Source organism: Mustela lutreola, chromosome X, assembly GCF_030435805.1.
Source record: "Mustela lutreola isolate mMusLut2 chromosome X, mMusLut2.pri, whole genome shotgun sequence".
NCBI classification, from domain to species: Eukaryota; Metazoa; Chordata; class Mammalia; order Carnivora; family Mustelidae; genus Mustela; species Mustela lutreola.
In genome coordinates, this window is record NC_081308.1 from 2,139,934 (window position 1) to 2,162,090 (window position 22,157).

Genomic DNA, 22,157 nt, shown 5'->3' on the forward strand with positions numbered 1-22,157 from the left:
TGATTGATGTGACAAGAAATAATGTGCTTTGCACCATTTTATCTTGAGTTTCTTCACATGGGATTTTGGTCCTTGTAGTGTAGACAAATATAATCCAATGTATGAAAGCTCTTTGGGAGAAATAGAACAATAGAGGAGTATGAAATTTTTAAAATCATTTCTGTGTCAAGGAGACAGGGAGATGTGGCGGGAAAACATTGAACTTGGCCTGTGGGATCCTATCCTGTGGCATTGGATATGGGTTATTGATTAGAGTGGTTATTGGATGACATGACTGCATTATTTAACCCTCGCCCAAAGTCTGTACTGCTCTGTCATATTAAAAAAAATGCATTGAAAAAAATTTAAAAATGCATGGAAATTATGAAATGTAGAGATTTGACCATATTGCAGGGTTCAGGAACTCAAATGCTTATAGGTGTCAGGCAGATAATAAAAACATCTTGAATCTGAAAACAAGTCTTGATGGTCCCCTCGGGATAGGTTCGTGCTTCCTCTCACAAGCAGCCATATGGGAAGACAATGGGGAACAGATGGACATGTGGTCCCCATCCGACATGGGGCACCTGGCTTAGCAAACCCAACTCCGTCATGTGCCATGACCAGATTCTGAGCGTGTCTTAAACTCTACAGTAGACACTAGAACCTCAAGAATTGTCCTCTGTTCTTTGAGGTTACAGGGTTCATAGGAGCAAGAGGGTGAGTCTGGAGTATTCTAGACAGCAGGACTCGGGCAAGCCCAGGATCATCTCAGAACGGTGGAGGAGAAGGGCAACTTCCCTCATTTTTCATCAGTAGGCAGAGAAGGGGCTGGTGGCTGGTGGGTCCAGGATGGGGTGTTGATGTCATCTCTCAGGATGAGTGGGAGGGATCAGTGTGTTATTGATCTGGACCTGAGGTGTCAGGTTCTGACCCCCAGGAGTGCAGGAGGGTGGAGAAGAGCCTGCATGCGGTGGGGAGAGGCTGTCTCCTGCTGTGCTTACGATGGGCTTGCAAACCAAATGGAAGCATCCTTCCAGCCCTCCGTCTCTCTAAGTCCTTTCCATATAACTTCTAGCAGCATCACAGATGCGGTTCCTATCTTCAGGATCAAGGCTGCAGTAGAGTCCTATTATGAGCCATGATCCCCTCACTGACATTTTGGAAGGTGGGGCTAGCCTGTGGGATGGGGAGAGATCAGAGGTTGGGCAACATTGGGTCTTACTCTTGATGGATGTCAGAACGGGCAAGACTGAAGGTTTACCTTCCATGCCCCATGTCTGGTAACCTGCAGTTACTTGGAAGCAAACACTGAATTTTCTTCTGTGCTGAGAAACAGAGGGGCAGTGTCCTGAGTTAGAGAAGTGAACGCATGCCTGTTTGTTGGAAAGTCAGTCCCTGGAGGGCACCTCCTTGATGGTAAGATGCAGCCTTCCCTCTAAAGATCGATAGAGATCTTTGTCCCAAAAGGAGAAGAAAGCCACATGAGTTTGGCCAGTATGGGGCATGTGGGACACACGTTCCCACCAGGGTCAGGTCTTCTGTTTCTTACGCCATAGAGGTTACAGCCATTAGCATCTTGTTATGGTGTATCGTATTATAGATATTGAATATTATGCATGTTCTATGTTCATTTACTCACATATTGTGTATAATTATATTATGGCAAGTGTTACTTATCCTTTACTATTTTATATCTCAGCATCCTATAAGATGAATCATTTACTGTAAGTATAATTTCTTCATACTAAGTCATTTGCACAGAATGACATGATTGCTACATTAGTAATTGCTTCAATATTTTGTGCTACATATTTATGACTGCATGTGACATCTTGTATTATTATTATTATGAGTCCTACGTATTTTCAATAGGTCTGTTGTGCAGAATCATTCCTGACAAATGTCATATTCCCTTGCCTACCGAATAGCATTGTAAAGCAACATCTAGGGCTTTTTATGGTCTTTCCGTTGTCCTAAATACCTTGATGCCCATTTCATCAAGCTAGTCCTTACGTTGGTGCTAGGAGATAAGTACCTTTCTTTTCTTTTGTTTTTTTTAAAAAGATTACTCTTTTATTTGACAGAGAGAGATCACAAGCAGGCAGAGAGGCAGGCAGAGAGAGAGAGGAGGAAGCAGGCTCCCCAATGAGCAGAGAGCCCGATGCGGGGCTCTATCCCAGGACCCTGAGATCATGACCTGAGTTGAAGGCAGAGGCTTAACCCACTGAGCCACCCAGGTGCCCCTCCTAATTTTTTTAAATTAGTGGACGTACGTTTCAGAATTATTCTTAATAAGCCAGGTGTACCAGATAAGCACCTTTCTAATCCTCATTTTAGAAGATTTTCAGGAAGAAGGTGAGACCCAGAGAGGTGGAGTCACGCAGGTATCATGGTGTTAACGTCATCTGATGACCCACGTGGGGGTCAACATTCACTACAGAGAGCCAAGATGCACTCTCCATTCTCTGATTTTTGCAAAAAATCTCGCTTCGGATATCTGCCAACAAGCATAATGAAGCGGGGTTGGGATCTTTTGTTCTTATGATAATGTCAACGCTGACCACGATGGTGGTATCACCTCCAGTTTGCATTCCCAGAGACTGTCCTCAAGGGTGCCGTGGCTTTATCAGCATAGCAATTTCTGAGAGGCAGAAGGCAGGGGGATTGCTTTACTTGTTTTATGAACGGGTAAATCAGACTCAGCGGTTATGTTATATTAAAGAAAACACGGTTTGTCAATGGCTTATCTATGTTATGTGGCCACAGTCTCATAGCTCTTTCCATTTTGCGGTGTGTTTTTGGGTAGCCATTGTATCCATCTGTCTTACCTTCTTGCAGGCAAGGAGAGGCAGGTATAATATGACACCCTCATCTGTTTAAGGCAGGGGGTCCGGAGCCTCAGCACTGTGGACATCTGGGGCAGGGTGGCTCTTGGACATGGGGTGCTGGTCACTCTGGAGAGTTGAGTCTTGTCTCTGATCTCCACACACCCCATGCGAGGAGCACCCCTCCCACTTTGCAGTGACAACTCAAAATACCTGCACATGTTGTTCAACGTCTTTTGGGGGGAATCCTGCCTCCAGCTAAGAACTGGATAAAACCGAGTCCATGGAAATTGAGTGGCCGTATGTGCAAGGTCATATGTCCAAGTCATGGCATTGTAGAAATAGGATCTTTTGAGATCTTGAGGGCCCCCTGTTGGATTGTGCTGCCCAACGAAGAGCCCAATCTTCAAGGTTTCAGCCTCATATCGATGCACGGTTACCATCTTTCATTGCATTGGATTAACTTCCTGATTCTATCACTTACAGAGTTTTTGGGACCGTCTTATGGTTTGTAGCTTGCATACAAAAATACGATTCTTGTTATGTCTCGGTGGATATTAGGATACAAGACTTGGAAAAAACCAAAAACCATGGGTGTGGCCAGCTCGGGGTTGTTTTCTGCCTGTCACCCTCTCTGGTCTCCTACTCTAGTGCCTCAAATGCATCCAACTCCCTTCCTGCAAAGGGCCTCTCAACACGTTTCTTCCCCTCCCTCCTACTTCTCTTTCCAGGGTGAATTTTCAGTCTTGTGATGGATCCCAATGCCAATAACAGTTCCTTAGGGAAGACCCTCCTCCCTGACTCCCCAGGCCTGGTCCTATCTCCGTCTCTACATTCTTATGGCACGGCATGAATTTTCTTTCACAGCATCTTTCACTGTTGGCAATCCTGTGTTTATTTTCGTGATTATATCCTCACTCTCAACCTTCGTGTCTCAACCATAAGCTGCAGGGAGGTAGACATGGTATCTCTACTTGCTCATCCTGTATCTCCAGCCACTGGACATTTGGTGGACAAGGGCTGAATTAGTGAGTGAGGAACAAGACACAAAGGAAAATACAACATTATCCCTACATATAACAGTTGGTTGGTGACCTCCAAAAAGATACAAAGATATGCCCTTGTCGTAATACCTGAAACCCTAGAAGGGACCTTATTTGGAAAGTGATCTTTGCAGATGTGATAAGTGAAGGATCTGAGATGAGTTCTTCTTGGATCAGAGTGGCCCCAAATCCAGTTACGTGTCCTTATAAGGGACAAAACAGGAGAGACACAGACACAAAGGAGAAGCCACATGAAGACGGAGGCAGAGATGGGAGGGACATGGCCACAAGCCCAGGGATGTCTGGACTCCAGAAGCTGGTAGAAGCAGAAGGGACCTTCCCCTGGAGCTTCAGGAGAGAGCACAGCCCTGCCCCACCTGGATCTCAGCAGCCCTACCCCACCTGGATCTCAGACTTCTGGTCTCCAGAGCTGGGGGAGGATAAATCTGCGTTGCATTAAACCCTTGATTTGTGGTCATTTGTCAACAGCAGCAATAAGAAACTCATAACTTATCCCCAATTTTTTTCTTTTCCTTTCTTTCTTTCTTTTGAGACATCATACCTTTCTTTCTCATTCTTCTTTTGATACAGCATAAGAGGGAACTGACCATCAGTGCATATGGTCTATTGAAGGGATTAAATGAGTTGTCATTATTGAAACTATATTCCAGGACCAGCTCCATGTTTGGGCCAGTTGTTTTTGACAACCCGTTCAATATGACATATTGGCTTTTTAACATATTGGCACCCAGTTTTTTCTCCTTGTCTTTCTTCCAAGACTGACTTCATTCTTCACCCAACATGTGAGCTGGTTGAGCAAAAGGACCAAGCGACAGTGATTATCGTGTGGTCACTCATACATGCACAGCTCACCCTCTGAGTCTTCAGAAATGGGTTGTTGGATGAGTACATGCCCATCCAATCTATAAACACTGTGGGCTTCCCCCGTGTCTTCCTCTAAGGTTATGGCATGGAGAACCACTAATCAACTTCCTTGGTTTTCAACCTTGAGGGGTTCTAGTGACTTGTTTGTCACTGGTTGGAAGGAAAGGGTGTCCCATGAGTGAAAGGCAAGTATCCACTTACTTGTCATTCTTTTTCTCTGACTTTGATTTTAAGCAATGTGCTGGAAAGTCAAAGCTCATGTCACGCCCCTCCCCTTCCCATTTTTAATTTTTTTTTTTGTAACTATCATCTATTTCAGAAAGTCTTATTGCTAAGTTTTATTAGATACTTATTTTTTTTAACATCTCCAGCAGGGGATCTTTATGAAATGTAACAGTGAAACATGTGTATCCTCAAGAAGCAGCCATGCAATAAAATGCATCACTGGTTTTGATTACCCCAATACTGCGTAGGGACAAAACTCACTGTAGAAGTTGTACTGTGATATTTTTAAGCAATGGAGAAGACTGTCTTTTGAGGAGCAATGAAAGCATTAAAATCATGGATGCCATTTGCTTTATATAATAAACTCCTGTAAACTGGATGGTTTTATGATTCAGTTTCCCCAACAGCTGTTTTGAATAAGATGTTAGAAGGGTTTTGGGGCACGTTATTTTCCCGTGGGTCAGATTAGCTGTGTCAGCTTAGTAGTTAAAGAATCCTAAAGTCAACCCATTATCATACAGATATATCTTCAAACTATGTCTGTAGTAAGTTGTCTTTTTTTTTTTTTTAAGTGTTCATCAACTCTAATTCCTATCATTTCTAATACAAGGCTAGTTTGGGGGGTCAAAAGTATTTTTGAGGGTTCATTGACTTCAGAGTACAGATACCATTTTGTAAATAGGATTCAGAGGGAGAAAAGTCAGTTAAAAGGAGTGGATGAGGTTGAATGGTCTTTGAGTAATTCATGTCTTCCAAGCTTTCATCATGGAATGATAAGAACTAGGAGTCAATGTTGGAAAGCTTGACTGTTTTCTGTGGAATTCAATGGATTTTAGGAGACCCACATGTTCGGATAGTCCTTGCTGGCACAGTAAAGGGTTAACTTAGTGGGTTTGGAGTCTTCCCATACTACATAGGCTAAGGGCAGAGCTGGTCCTTGACTGGAACTTGGGAGAAAACCAATGATCCAAGCTATATTTTGCCTGATAAGGGTGTCTTTGTGTACCCCAGGTCTTTGGCCCTATCAGATAGTTAAACAATGTGATTTATGTTGACCCCATCATTTTCTTTGCCTGGAGCCCTGGGTCACTATCTATCAGTTTGGTCTGTGAGGGAGCAAATGAAAGAATGAGTAACAGGTCTGTCAAAGTAAGGTCACTAAAAACTGGACACCAAGGTTGAAATGCATTTTCCTAGTTGACAACACTCTGTATATGTTGTCCCACATCCTGTCTGTTGGAGAGAAGAGAACCGGGATTTTGTGCCTGGTTTCTTCCAGATTCTACCCTATGCACTTTGAACCATGACCAATTTTCATCTGTATCATTTTACCTCAGTAGACCACGACTATAACTGGATACGAGTACCACCACCTCATTGAATATGAGGACATCTGAGACAGCATGCCCTGCAATGGTTCACATTATTTGGGGACCCCTGGGAGGATCCAAGACCACCAAAAGAATATATAAGGTGCTGCCTTGTGCCTACACCTGTTTTCATTTCTTAATAAGTGGCAATGACAATGCTTGCAGAATCCGTTAATAAATGTGAAATTCTCTGAACAGCATCACCGTCTTGTGACTTTCCCAGGGTAAAACATTCCTGAAACAGCAAACTGAGGTAGAGAAAATGGACCCAAAGCATGAAGACAACATATATATCTAGGACACAGAATGTCATGGTGCATCTGGGAGACTGGTGTGGGAGAACCTTCAGCAGACAAGAGGCAGCCACTAGCACATGTGTACATATGCATGAATTGGGACTTGTGTATCTTTTTACTCATTGCAAATATATGCAGTGTCCTTGACTGTCAGCTAGGGGAAAAAAAGGTGGCTTTGTGTCTCAGTGAAGAATGACACATCTTAGGGCATTGGCAAGGGCATCTGGAGCCCACAAGGGAATGCTTGAGTCATTTAGGACCAGCACAGAGCACGGTTACCAGAGTGAAGGTTAGAAGATATGAAGTCTCGAGATCTAAGTGAGCATGGACTCTTCTGAGAAGAGACACATTGGGCAAGCAAGGTCTAAGCTAAAGATGGGAGATTGTGAACACCTGTAAATGTCCGTGTGTGAATGGAGATGTTCTCCTGTATATGAACACACGTATACAGTATAGTTCAGTGGTCTGCATTAGGACCAGAGACCCTCGTGCAAAACAAATCTCTCTCTCGAAAAAAGCACAAGTTAACGCAGAACTCATTTTGCAAAAAGCTTCCTAAAATGGCTAAGATGCCCCTCTGTGTTTTCTAGGGTCTAAACGGCCTACCCTCTGCTTAGTTATTCTATCTTGTGCCACTATTTAGTGTCTGACTAAGCTTTGAAAGGTTGGATTAACTCAGTTCACTTTGTTCTTTGGCTTAACGCCACCCTTGGCTTCGGTTACAAAGACACGTTTCCATTGAGAGTCTGCCTTAAAAAAAGAAAAGAAAACAATATCTCCAATGGAGAGCCTACGAAGCTGTGCCTCGAATAATACCCTTACTCTATTTGCTGACATTTCAAGCATTAAATTAATATTCTTGAAGTCAATTCATCAGGCTTCCAACCTGTAATTGGGATTCTGAGCACGCAGAGGGAGCACGAGAGGGAGAGCAATCGGTCTGTGGAGTACGGCGGTTTTTCATTTTGCAGACAATCCCAGAAAGCAAACACAATCAGGCAGTGTTCTGGAGGCTGATGGATACTGCTGTTCTCAGGAGCCCAGCAATAAGAAATAGCAACTTGAAGCAAATGTGGAAGAAGGCGTGGCAGCCTGGGAAACCCTCCACATAGTTCATCCTCAATTTTTATCCCACTGACCCCAATCTGGCTTTCAGGGCATCTTTAACTATGCTTCCATGCAGAGTGACGGGAAAGCTGTTTTCCGAGGGTGTGTAATCCATGCCAAGCCATGAAGAACTCAGGGGGCATTGGTTTCTTGACAGTGTATGGGCTTCGGGGGAGAACTGGCCTGTTACAGAGTTGACATTTTAGATTACGGTGGGGCTAGAGTCTTGTTACAATATTTGAGAGCGCTAATACTTCCGCTCAAGCTGTATCAACATGTTTGCGCTCAAGATGGTCTAGAGCCCAGTTGGATATGTGTGCATTCCTCTTTCCTTGTAACGACCCCATACTTGCATTTAAATGGGGACGTGCAAGGGGCAGCTGGGTGGCTCCGTCAGTGAGGCTTCTGCCTCCGGCTCAGTGGGTGATCCTGGGGTCCTGGGATGGAGTGCAGAGTCTGTTTCTCCCTCTCCTTTTGCAGTTCCTCCAACTTGTGCTTTTCTCTCACTCTGTCAAATGAATAAAGAAAATCTTTAAAAAAGCAAATTGGGACACCCAAGAGAAAGGCAGGACAAAGGAGAAACACAAAAGAGGACTCTTCGAAAAGCTCAACAGAAGTTTGCATAGATCACAGGTGGATGGTCCAGCCAAGACTGTTAATACAATCCAAATGGAATTTCCCATTGGTGGACATGCAGGTTGCTGGTAGGGGCTCTTTAGAGTGTCCTTTGTCTAATAATATAAGGGAAATCTGGGTAAATGACACTAATTAGGTTTTAGAGAAGAACCCACTCACTATGGGTGGACGGTTCTCCTTTTGGAAATATTTGCCCAAGGATTTGAGGACCAGAACTCCGGCAGAGCAAATCCACTGTTAGAGCAGAACCTTGGTCTGTTGTCAAGAATGTCTGCTACTGCATCTTTGGATGGGACCCTGGGAATTTTTGGCCCTTCAAAAATGAGTTTCTGAGAGAACCTGGGTGGCTCAGTGGGTTTAGCATCTGTCTCCAGCTCAGGTCATGATCTCAGGGTCCTGGGATTGAGTCGTGCATTGGGCTCTCTGCTCAATGGGAAGTCTGCTTCTTCTTCTCTCTCTGCCCCGTTCACGTTCTCTCTCTCTATCTGAACTAACTAAATAAAAATCTATGAAAAAGCGAGTTTTCAAAGGGTATAGCCTCTTCAGCTGTTTGCATTATTTAAATAAAAACAGACACGGATGTATTTAGAAGCCAAAGGAACTTTAGTATTTACCATAGGGAGTGAGGATAAGGGATTGTACAAATGGCTTTCCAGAAGGAGAGTGGAAATTTTGTACCTACATTTATTTATTTTTTTCTCTCAATACCTAAAATACGCACAGGCAAGTTTATGGAAAAAAAAAAAAAAAAGTGAAATGGAACTTTAACGTCACTGAGAAAATGTGGAAACCAACACAAAATATCGATAGTTTGAGAGGCTGTGAGATGTCAAGGTAGTGAAAATCTATGTCTTCTATGTGTAAATATGTAGATAAAAGTCAGACACAAGGAGGGTACCTTGTGGAACAGTAAAAGGACATGTGTCAATGGATTAAAAATATTTATTCAATTAAATGCAAAAATGTATATTGGTTCCTTGTTATTTATTTTAAGGAGGTGTGCATTCGTTCCCAAGCATACAGATAGGTTTTGTACACATAACAAAATTTCTTCCCCAGCAACTAGCCAAGAGATTTTCTGGGGAACATGATAGCATTTAAAATGTGGGGGAAGGACTTCCAAATCCACACCTAAGTGTAAGCCTGGAGAAGGTACAGGGAAGGATAAAAATGTATGGAGGACTTTCAAGGTAATGCAGACACTTTGCAATGACGTCATGGCTCAGCCACCATCTCCACGTAGCTGGAAAGATGGTGTCCAGCATGTGTATTAACACATACACTGCAGGGGCACCTGGATGGCTGTTGGTTGAGCATCTAGCAACAGCTCAGGTCATGATCTCAGGATGGAGCCCTGTCTTGAGGGGAGGGTCTCTACTTAGTGAGGAGTCTGCTTCTATCTATCCCCAGCAATTTTCCATCTTCACAAACTAGGAGTGTCCCCATTCAACACTAACACCTCCTTCCCTTCTCCATGGCCTGGCATCCTTTATTTTATATTCTGTCTCTTTGAATAGGATGGTTCTAGGCTCCTCATACAGGTAGAATCATACAAAATGAGTTCTTTTGGTGACCTGCAGTTTCATCGGGCATCATGTCCTCAAGGGTCATCCATGGTGTAGCAGGTGTCAGGACGTCTTTCCTTTTCATTGTATGATTGGATCCCAATGTTCATCCATTCATCTGTGGATGGGTACATGGATTGCACCTTGTGGCTGTGGTGTTGAATCCTGCCATGAGCATGTGTGACCCTGTATGTCTTCTAGCCCCTGCTTGAGATGGTTTGCAAATCTGTTTGTTTGTTTTTCAGATAAGTTGCTGCTTAGTCATGCTGGAAATTCTCATGAAATAGCTCACCCTGAAACTTTTTAATGGAGGATAGCCCAGCACACTGGAAAGCAGGTTTTCCCATAAAATCATGCAATAAATAGACTCCAGGGCTCAAGAGAATCTTTTAAAACCCTTAAAGTTTTTAAGAGTGCATGACCTCTGCTGGTCTTGGGGGATGGCTGTTATGAGGCATCCCTAACTAACTATTGCATTCAAAACTCTAATTAGGGAAGCATTGCCCTCTGTAGCTCTCTGGAGCTTTAATTCCATCTCTTTGGGCTCTTTTGTGGCAACAATGCATCACAGAAAAAAGCGTTTATTAAAATAAATACTGACGCTTCCATAGAATGGAGTTATCTCTTAGATCTAAGAGTTTCCCAAGTTCTTGTTTATTTAGCATCAATATGGGATGTCAGCATAGTTAGGAGGTAGGTTTTGCCCAGAGACCCGTTCCTCCTCAAAAACAGACATGGATTATCATGTCAAATACATGATAGATGAAATGTATATATCGCTTTGTACCAAAGACGTTGTTTCGGCAACTTTAAGAGAGAGTCCCTTAGCTGGCCTGTGGCATAATCCTAGAGAGAATTCTCTTTTGTATCTCGCCTTCTTGCCAGTAGATCAAACACCCATGCTCTCATTGTTCCACGTGAGGCATCCCCTGTCCGTCTCTATTTTCGGAGGTGCCTCAGACACGGTAGCAGATGATTTGTACATATTCAACGACATTTTCTCCTCTGCCCACCTACTATTAAAATTGCACTTTGGTTGGCTTTCCAACGAGGAGAGATTTCCAATGTGTATGCACAGGACACACGTGTGCTGTGCAGAGCTCATCGTCAGGAGACTTGGCTTTCTTGCGGCCCCAAATAATGAATGAAGAAAGATGGCGCCCATTTGGGTTTGTGTGTCTCTTATACCCCAACCTCCAAAGAAAAGCTGGTGAGGAATTGATGGGACGTTCTTTCCTCTCTTTTCTCATCCCTCAATTTAGGATACATTTTGAGTGCATAAATATTCCTGGTTTATGAGAGACATCACCAAATGGCCCATTGGGCGATGCAAAGGCAAAACTGTTTATGAGTCCCTGAACTCAAGGACAGAGACTTGCAATAGCATTTTCTAGAGTGGCTTATCCTAGAAGGCACTCTTCATCTCTTTTAAGTTTCATTTTCTTGACAATCTCATGAGGTTGGAGTCATTTTCCTATGTTTGCAAATCCAATGAATTTCTCCTGATAAGAACAGAGTCTCCTTTCAATGTCTCAAAATATTAGGTGCACAGTTGAGATGGGTAGGTAAATAGAGATAAAATCCCTGACCTTATCCTCATCACAATTTCCTCCTATCCAGATGTCCTTTGAAATAAGGAATGAGATCTATTTACTCATCTTTTGCATTTGGGTAATGGGCATTGAGTTTGTTTCCGTGCCTTTTCCTTTGGTCCGTTTTGCCATACCTCAATTTGTAGACCCGGACTAATGGGTAAGCGTCTTGTTATATTTTTATTACTGGGAGACTCACTTAATCTACATGGATAACCAGGGCAGTGATTTTACCCCTCCCCCGCCCAGGCGGGCTCAATATTGATTTGGTGTGGATTATGGGCCGTTGAATGCATCATTGCCCTATTTAATCATACATTCAACACCACTTTGCTTAAGAAATTGCACATAGGCAGAAATGATTACTGCCAGGCCAGTTTTACACTGTGTGTGTGTATGTGTGTGCATGTGTGTTTGTATGTGTAATTCAAGGGGAGAGACTGGTCTTTCCAGTAGTTCTGAATAATGGAATTTTAAATCGGTGAAGGATCCTATTTATGCCTTGAAATAAGAAAAAAAAAATCAATGCGCTTCTTCAACTGCATTCTTTGGGGGATAAAAATTTCCCTGTATCACGACTACTTATTAAATGCTGTATCTTATAGCTCAGGCTGAGTTAAGCTCCAGTAATAAAAGTCCCCCAAACCCCCATGTCTTGAAACAAATACTACTTATTCCAACTCTGTCCTGGATGCTTTGTTGAGATATAAAAGTATAAATATGGAAATGATAATGCTGAGGTTATTTTGGTAAAACCAACCAGGTCGTTTGCTAGTAATGTGCCATCACAGTATTAGACCAAACAACTGATGGAAAGTCATTGAGGTGCTTTGCAACTGGGGATGGGGTATTTGGCCTGTCAGGCTCCCTGCACTCTGGTCTCTCTCTCCTTTGCCATGATGACGCTCCAGGTGGCTCTGAGTACATCTCTCCTAGGAAGAAACACGTGCTCCCCGATGTTTCCTTTTATCACTGCTCACCCACTAGAGTAGTGAGAAGATTTTATATTTATCCTCATTCTCTCTCTGTGTATTACACGACACACTTGATTGATCTCAAGCTTAGCCACAGAGGGAATTCACAGAAAGGATCTTTTCTTTAACTCTAATATTCAACTGAAGTGCATGAATTTGTGCTTTGAATTATTACAGGAGAACAAGTGCACACCTATGGACTCACATTGACAATTGGATCTGAAGACAAAGGAGGAATTTAGGGTGTGTTTGCTTATTGAACAACAGGGAGTCTGAGGTCTTGGGGTTATGGGTTCCATTTCCTGCGCATCTATCAATCTCAGAAACCATTCATCACTTGGTGGCCCCTGGGCTCAAAGGGCTTGGACCCTGTGAGACAGACATCTCTCAAGCCCCAGCATCAGGCAATGATTGCGTGATTATTTATACAAGTGCGTGAGCTGAATAATGCTTCGGCGATTTCAATGAGGAAGGCAGGGGCAGGGGACAGGGTGCTGTGCAGACCTGATCGTCAGAAAAAGAGAGATGTGGGAACCACCAGAGCTGTTTGTTTAGAAAGAATCCAGTCCAAAGAAGTGAAATCAGCTTTTGAGACCTAAGGCAGGTGTTTGAAAATAACAGGAGACAAAGTCAAGAATACGAGACACATCGATGACAATTTCAAAAAGTCCTATTGGGCTAGTTCCCCTTCCATACAATGCTGATTTTAAAACCATGGCACTTAGAAGCACGTGACAAATGTGGAAAGACATAGACCTCTGAAGAAAACTAGCCTGTCCTTTAGATCAAAGCATTCATGAGAGTTAAATGAGATAATACAGCTAGGTCCTACAGGAGCTCCACGTTGAAAGCACGCAATTAAATTGTGAGATATTATGATGACCCGAGAATTAGGTGGTATACACAGATGCTTACAGGCAGGTGGGATTGGAGAACGACTCTTGGAGAAGTACATTGTTTAAAAATCAGCCGTACTGCTGGTTGTTGCAGTTTTATCTGAGACACTATTGGGTAGGAGCACACCAACTATGCTTTTCCTTTGTGGTGGGCAAATGTTCAGGCTCGCTGGGCCCATTTGTCCAGGGAAAACAGATCAAATTTCCCTTTGCTCACAGGACACACTTTGCTTCTCACCACAGACCTGCAACGCAGATTTAGGACTGACATTTTTATTTTGAGCTCCCGGTGTCCATTACCTGGTGAACCTTCCAACACCTAGAGGCTTGCCATGGAATGAAAGCTCAAGGTATTGTTGGCATGACACATTTTTTTAGTGGGTACCATGCTCTTGTACTCTGGGCTGTTCCCCCCTGGTTAGACCTCCAGATTCTGGGAATTCCTGTCACAACATCTTGTATACTTGTCCTTAGGATGAAGCTTGCTAACTGATTTCATGGAATTGGGTTTCTCTGGGGAGCCATCTACTTACCTGAGAGTCTGTGTTCATTTTCTAGTGTTGCCATACAAATGAACCTAAGCTGGGTGCCTTTAAAGCACACACTTATTCTCACACATTTCTTCTGCTGGTGGAAAATTCAAGACCAAGGTGTCTACAGGGTTGGTTCCTTCCAAGGTCCATGAGGGAGGCCTCCTCTGGGAGCACACTGGGAGACCTCACCTAGGACCACAGCTGGAGACTTCCTCTGGGAGCACACCTGGGGTCCTTCCCTGGGGCCATAGCTGGAGACCTCCCTTGGAACCACAGCTGGAGACCTGCCCTGGGAACACAACTGGAGACCTCCTCTGGGAGCACAGTTGGAGATCTCCCCTGGGACCATAAATGGAGACCGGGTCTGGGAACACCACTGTTGGAGGCCTCCCTTGGAGCACATTTAGAACCACCGAGTCCCTTAGCAAAGTTGATTTGGAAGTGGGTTTTGGACTTAAGTAGGCAAGAGATGAGGAACTTCAGATAATGGTCAGGTCACCCATATGGCAAAGACACTGCATTGACTTTGCTCAGCCCATGTTGACTTCAGACCCTCACAGCAACTCCAGTGGTTTCAACCATTAAGATCGGAACAACCACAATATGACAGTTCTGAGTTTAAATCAGAGTTTGGACGAGCCATGTGAAATAGCTAGCTTCCCCAATGCTAAATAAAACAGCTCGTAAAATAGCTTGTAAAGAGGTATTTATAGGCTAGCTCAAATCTTCCATGAACCTTGGGGTTTCAGATTTCGAAATATCTACATTTGCATTTCAGTATGGCCCGGGAGGTGTGAGCTACCCTAATTCCCAAGATGCCAAGACAGGAATGCTCAGAGGGGTCCTGGCTGGCATTACACTCAGTCCGAAGCTAGAGTCCTCTTCCTTCTGTCTTCCTAGCCGATTATGTGAATCCCCAGATTACAAAGGGAGTAAAATCAAATACTAAGCTGCCATTTTCCATGGGGAGTGAAAACTCTGAACCACATCATAAAACCTTACTTTCCGTAAACCCTCTAACTCCTTCTCTTGAGTCTTCCAAGAATATTAAAAGGAATTTTAATTCAGATTTTGGAAATAGAGAGACCGCATATATTCTATGTATCTCATACCGTTGGCTATTAATACCTCCAAGGGAGCTTCAATTTCCATTTGAAAAAAAGGCTTAGAATTGAAGAAAATAATAGTCTGGAGGTCTCCATTGCCAAATAAAAAGAGGGCTGTATTAATTGTCTATATAATTCCAGGAAAGGGATTTTATTTCATTTCTCTCACGCCCACTCCCCCCTCCTTGGTAACGTTTTTCCCTTATGAAGCCAACTTCCCCTCATTTTGTTTTTCATTTCTTGCTCGATTAACCCTAGAAGTTTATTGTTTTCACCTTTCCAAGGTACAAACTTGGATTTTCCATCCCCTGGTGCTTAATTCTTTCCTGGGGATCTTTATGAGTGTGGGCTGCATTTCATGTCCTTTTGGGTTCTCAAGATGTTCCTTGCAGTTCCACTGGGCTCTGCTTCCCCCAACAGCAACTTTGATGGGGGAGGTAAGGAGATTTGAAGCATTTGGATCTCATTTTTTTTTAAATTTAAATTCAATTTAATCAATACAGAGTGCATTATTAGTTTCAGAGGTAGAATTCAGAGATTCATCAGATGCATCTAACACCCAGTATTCATTCCATCAAACGCCATCCTTCAAGCCCATCACTCAGTTACACCGCACCCCACTCACCTCCCCTCCAGCAACCCTGCTGTTTCCTAGAGTTTTTTTTTTTTTTTTAAGATTATTTATTTATTTATTTAAGAGAGAGAGAATGAGAGAGGGAGCCTGAGCAGGGGGGAGGGTCAGAAGGAGAGGCAGACTCCTTGCTGAGTAGGGAGCCCAACGTGGGACTCGATCCTGGTACTCCAGGATCATGACCCAAGCAGAAGGCAGTTGCTCAACCAACAGAGCCACCGGGCGCCCAGTTTGTTTCCTGGAGTTAAGAGTGTCTTATGGTTTGTTTCCTTTTGGTTTTCCCTCCCTTCCTCTGTGTTCTGTTTTGTTTCTTAAATTCCACATGAGTGAAATCATATGGTATTTAACTTTCTCTACTCATTTCACTGAGGGTAATACCCTCTAGTTCCATCCACACCATCGGAAGAGGCAAGATTTCATTCTTTCTGAGGGCTGATCACATGCCATTGTCTACAAACACCACCTCTCCTATACCCACCTATCTGTCATTGGACGTCTGGGTTCTGAATCTGGAAACAAGAGCATCTTTTTGTTCACTCCTCTGAAAACATGAGGGAACAGCCCACATCTGGGCTGAGGACCATGGGGTTGAGGCAACAAAGGGAATTCACTCTGGAGAGACCCCAGCCAAGGACGACAGAGGGTCCCGTTTCTATCACCTTCACTGTTGTGGATGCCTCATTGGCCCGACGGAAATTGCCTTACTTGCACATATGGGTTGGGAAAAAAATAGATTGGGGCTCAGCAGGGTTATTCTACAAGACTTGCCAGAAAATTGGAGAAAGGAAAAAGAAAGGGTGAGGCCAGATGTCAGCATCAAAGGGTTAGGGTTAGGGTTAAATTGAGGAGGACCAATCTGTGTCTGGTTATTTAAATCATGCCTCTGTCCATCCTGCTAGTCCAGGACCTAGGGCCAAACTTCAAAGTCAGATGTATATTTTATCCATGACAACTTGGGCAGGTGTATTGGGAAATGACCGGAAAGGCTAATTTCTAAAGTTTTCTAGGTGTGAAAGAGCGTGATTCTCTCTAAAGGCTGAAACCCTGTATGAAATGAGACTCTCTAAAATGGTAAAAATTTGGCAATCTGTTCTCCGTTTCCTGGAATTTAGACAGTTCAGTATCAGAAGCATTCTCTTTCTTTCTTTCTTTCTTTTTTTCGTAAGAAAGGCAACCTTGTAGAAAATAAGACAGTATGATTTGGTGTATTAAAAATTTTCCGATTATGTAGAAATCGGTTTTGAAATTTTACTTTTTAATGCACTCAGTGCTCTTTGAAACTTTCTGCAGAAATTCTTTCCCTCAGCTTAAAAAAAAAAAAAAAAACCTACATTTTGGAAAAAAAAAAAAGGAAATTAGGAAATTAGCCATCAGCTATATTATTTTGTGTATGGTAAAAGCTACAAGCTCATTATGTGCAGACTGAAACTTTCTCTGGATGAACACGGTTACCTTTGCTCCCAGGATTGAAAGAGGGGAGAAAAAAAAAGCCAACTAGTGGAAGGTTATTTCATATGGAGACACAATACTAGAAAACAGAACCGTAGGGAAATTAGAAATTTATATTTAAAATGATTTCTCTTTAAATGGCCATGATGGAAACACAATGAAGCTTTGCTCTTTAGGAAAATGACATTTATTATTAAAGACCCATTTTAATGGGGTTCTTCTATAGTCCTTTCTCCTTCTTTTAAGGCTGAGTTGCCCCGATGCATATCACCAATGTGAAAAGTGCTAGTTTGTGTTAATGTGCAGGCTAAATATTCTTTAGGATGGGACCCTTGTACTTGTGCAAAAATTCTTCCTGAAATTGGAAAGACCAAGACCCTATAAGGACAGCTTGACTTTTTAGGTGGAGGGTGCTCAGAGAATTCTAGATTCTTGCTGGATGCAATATTGCTAGATGTCAAGGCATCCCACACAATGTGAGCATTGCCCTTATAAAGGAAATACAGTGGTTCCCCCAATATAGAAAGTACTAAGGTGTTAAATGAGGTTAAATTCCACCAAATTGTGTCTAAGCTTTGTGTGTGTACACAAACACACACCATTTCTTCTGAGCCATCTCACAGTAAGTAGGAGACATGGTACCCTCTCCCTCCCAAATACTTCAATGTATTTTGTAGAACAAGGACATGCTCTCAAATAACCACATAATTGAAATCAGGACATGGAGCATGAGTACAAGTTTACAAGATGTCCTTGTGTTCACACATGCATGAGACACAGGACTTCTGTGCTTTGGATGAAACCCATGGACTTCAGACTTTTCTCCACTTCAACCAAGAACCTTACTTAGTGCTTTGAGCCAGAAAAAGCCTCCTCCTACTGGACTTGAACATTCATCTCTTTACAATGAAGTTGCAGAAAGTACCAGGTCTGTGTGTCTCTGGTCCTCTCTGGATTCAAAGGGCTAAGTAGGGCCACATAGCTTTCCTTGTGCTGTCAGCCGTATCCAGCCTGGACATCACCACAGTAGTGGAAATGGGTTTGCTTAAGATTGACCTCAAGGTGGGTCACCCTAGCCTGGCAATACCAACAGAGTCTTGCTTGACCCCAGAGTGGTGTTTGACCCCATGATCTGCCTCCTGGAATATTTCAGGATCTCCATTTCCCTGCACCTAGGCGTGTCCTCAACAATTCTTCTTGGGAGACAAGGAGGAAGCTTCATTCCAGCAAGAGTTTAGGTGATAAACTTTGTCAGGAGAAGAAGAAAAAACCTGCCCATCAGTTAGCATTTCAACCAGTGGTTGGGTTCCAAATCATCCTGGAGGACTCTTTGCTTTGGCTTAATTACTGGGTGTAATTTTTATTCTTCAGGCATCCCAGGGCATGGGGGATATTAGGAGGTCATGCTAAGAAAGAAGTCAGTAGTCAACAGTATATGTCAAAAGAGAAAGAACCACTCCTTTTCAAACTTACCTGATAATCCCATATAACTGAATGAGAAAAGCTCATTCTCCATCATTTTTTATTGAGAAATATATCTAAACCTTAACAAGGCTCTTCTCAAACCCATGAACGTGCAACATTTTAAGGCATTTCTATTATATCTAGATATCTTGATGACTAATTTTATATGTCTCCTTTCATTTTCTATATAGGATCCTGCCTTTAGTACCCTCTTGGTTTTATATGATAATGCAGGAGCAAATGACCACAAAAAACATTTTTCTTCCCATTTTCCCAGGAATACCCATTCTAATTAGGAGTTGAGTCTAATGCTTTTGGCTATTCCCAATCAAAGTGGATCTCTCTCATGTCTCGTTCATTTTTAGCAATCAGCAAATGTTGAATGAATAAGAAATCCATTTGGATACGATTTCTTTGAAGATGAATCACCTTAAAATTTTACAGACGTTAAATTTAGATTTAAGGATGACAGGATGATGTAGGATATCTGTAGTTCTCATTTCCATTTAATGTTTTTTTTTTTTTTTTTTGTCTTGTCTTATTTTGTTTTGTTCTGCATAAAACAGTACTTAATGATTTAAATAAAATATTTTGTTTCTGTCACCGGTAGGTTTCACATTAGGTTTTGGGTTAAAGCAGTAGGATTTGGGAAGGTCTAGTCTCTAACATTAAGAAAATAATCAAATATACATGATGAGGGATGTAAGTATTTTGAAAGCATAACTTATTAAGAAAGAGATGGGGAGCATAAGAGAATAATGAATTAGACATTTTTGTAATTATAAGGGATAGTTTATTTGTGTGAACAGGCAGAAGTTTGATGATAGACCTTTTTGTAGCATAAATAATACAACTCTGCATTTTCCAAGTCTCATATTTCAAAATAAACAGGCTTAGTTAATTTCCCGGGGGAATGTTTCCAATTGAGTGACAAAGCATGCATGAAATGGAATGATATAGGGTTAGACTTTAAATATCAGGACTGTCTGACATGCCAATGATTATTTTGAAGACCTAATTGCTGTCAGGTTAGATTTCTAACTGAAGTATTGATCCGTAGGATAGCCATGTGTATTCCAGCCTGGTTATGATGTAAGGAATAAGATTTCGATGGTGCCCCAAATCCAAGGGGCAGAAGATACACACAAGACTTATTTAGGTAAGTGAGCCACACCATATTTATATATGTGCCTTATTTAATGGTATGAATGTAAGTATTGTAAGAATTCAGAGGAAAAAGTGGCTGCTGTGGTCTTCAGCCAAGGCCAGAGGGAGAGATGGGGATGTGAGTCTGGGCACTGAGTGTAGGGAACAACTGAACACAGTACAAGAAGCAGGGTGAAAAGTAAAGCAGGAAGGTGCCCATCAGCAGAGATGTGTGCTACAATGGGCCTGGGCCAATGGGCAGGAATTTTATGGGAAGCTCTGTAATGGCCATGCCCGTAATTTAGGAGGTCTGTGGACATAAGGTTTATGAGTATGAGCTGTATGGATTTGCAAGATAGACTCTAGGACATGGTTTCTATCAGCGAGTGTATGGACATGAGTTTTGGGGAAAGGGAGAGACGGGATGAGAGACAGAGATTAATTACAAGGAACTGGATTATGTGACTCTGGAGGATGAAAAGTCCCACAGTGCACCCTCTGGGAGACCCAGGAACATTGGTGGTATCATTCACTCCAAGTCCAAAGGCCTGGGAATCAGGGGACCAATGGTGCCAATCTGAATCCAAAGGCAGAAGAAGATGAGATGACAAATCCCAGCTCAATGGTGAGGCAGAAAAAAAGAAGAGTGTAGACAAATTCTCCTTTCTCAACGTTGTTCTAGTCGAGCCCTCAACTGATTAGATGAGGCTCACCCACACTGGGACAGGATATCTGCTTCGGATGCCAATTTCATCCACAAACACCCTCCTGGACCCATGTGGAAGTAGTGGGCACTCCCCCTGGCCAGTCAAGGTGATACGTAAAATGAACCATCATGGATGTGTTGTAAATATTACCCATAAGTGCCCACCATATATTGTTTTACAGAGACTCTTCTACCTTGCTCCTTGCTTCACAGAACCTTCCCATGAAGAAAATAAAGAGTTGGGTCCATTCTACAGAGGCACAAACTGAAACAGAGGTGTTGTAGCAGAAGTCAATAAATAGATGGACCTGTTACTCTACATTTATTATTGATTCATTTCTTTGGGGGAACTCTTAAGTTACTGCCTCGAATTAGGATGAGGCTGTGTTGGCGGATGTTCACATGTCCTTCTCATCTGAACAGGTGTGAGGTGTATCTCGATCTATTGCCGATTTAGACTTGTAATAAATTACGTCTAATGCCCATGTTTTAGATGGCCACTCTAAAGTTTCAACGGAAACACAGAAAGGAAATTAAATCATGCATTTGGAAAGTAGTGTGGACACTGGTTGGCCTGAGCCTCATAATTGATCAAAGAAAATGAAGCCTGGGATGTGGGTGGTGTGAGCCCAAGGTCACAGAGCAAACTAAGGGCAGGGATGGTTGTAGAAATCTAGGCTCTATGTCTTGGCCCATGGACAGTGTTGAATGATGGCTCCCCCAAATATCCCAGCACCTATAAATGGGAACTTATTTGGAAAGAGGATCTTTGCAGACATGGTTAAGAATCTCAAAATGAAATCTTCGTGGATTATGCCCTAAATCCAATGGCAGGTGTCCTTGCAAGAGAAATAAGAGGAGACACAGACACAGAGGAGGAGCCAAGTGAAGATGGAGGCAGACATGGGAGGGATGAGACCACCAGCCCAGGGATGCCAAGAGCCCCAGAAGCTGGAAGGTGCATAAAGGACCCTCCCTTGGAGCCTTGGGAGGGAGTACAGGTCTGAGCCACCTGGATCTCAGTGGTCCTGCCCCACCTGGATCTCAGACTTCTGGTCTCCAGAGTTTGGAGAGGATGAGTTTCTGTGGTTTCAAACCAGTCAGTTCATGGTTCTTTGTTATGGCAATCTCCAGAAAGGAATAGAGTTTGTCTCAGGCTGTTTGTTTACTGTGGTTCCCAAAGCAAGAATATGGCACTTCTGTTGGATGAATTCCTTGTGCCATATTACCAGGCACCCACACCATCACTGGGACAAAGCCCCCGTCCCTGGCCAACAGTACCAAGAAGAATGACGGATGAGTGCCTTGCCTCATGGCAATCTCTGATTTTCTCCTGTGCCTCATTTGCAGATGGGCTGTGGGCTTCCCGCTCAGACCCTGGCCCTAACTGTCGAAGAGCTCTGCTTGTTTTCACGACTCAAATCAGCCTGGCGTTTTCATATTTTCTCCCACAAGATGTGCCGTTTGGAATGATGACGGGAGGTAGAGTTCTTCTAAAGTGATCACAGAAATGCTACAAATCCTTGGCATCGGTGATATTATGATGTGTTTTTCTGACCTTCTCATCCCCTGCCAGGACTGAGTCAGAGACGTCGGAAACACGTCCCGGAGGTCAGCTGTCACGGGGAGTCTGCTTTTTGTCACAAACTGCCTCTTTGAAATATGTTAGTGCAACCAAAACATAGCTGTTTGAAAAGGTCAATAAGTCGTTATTTTCTTATTTTTT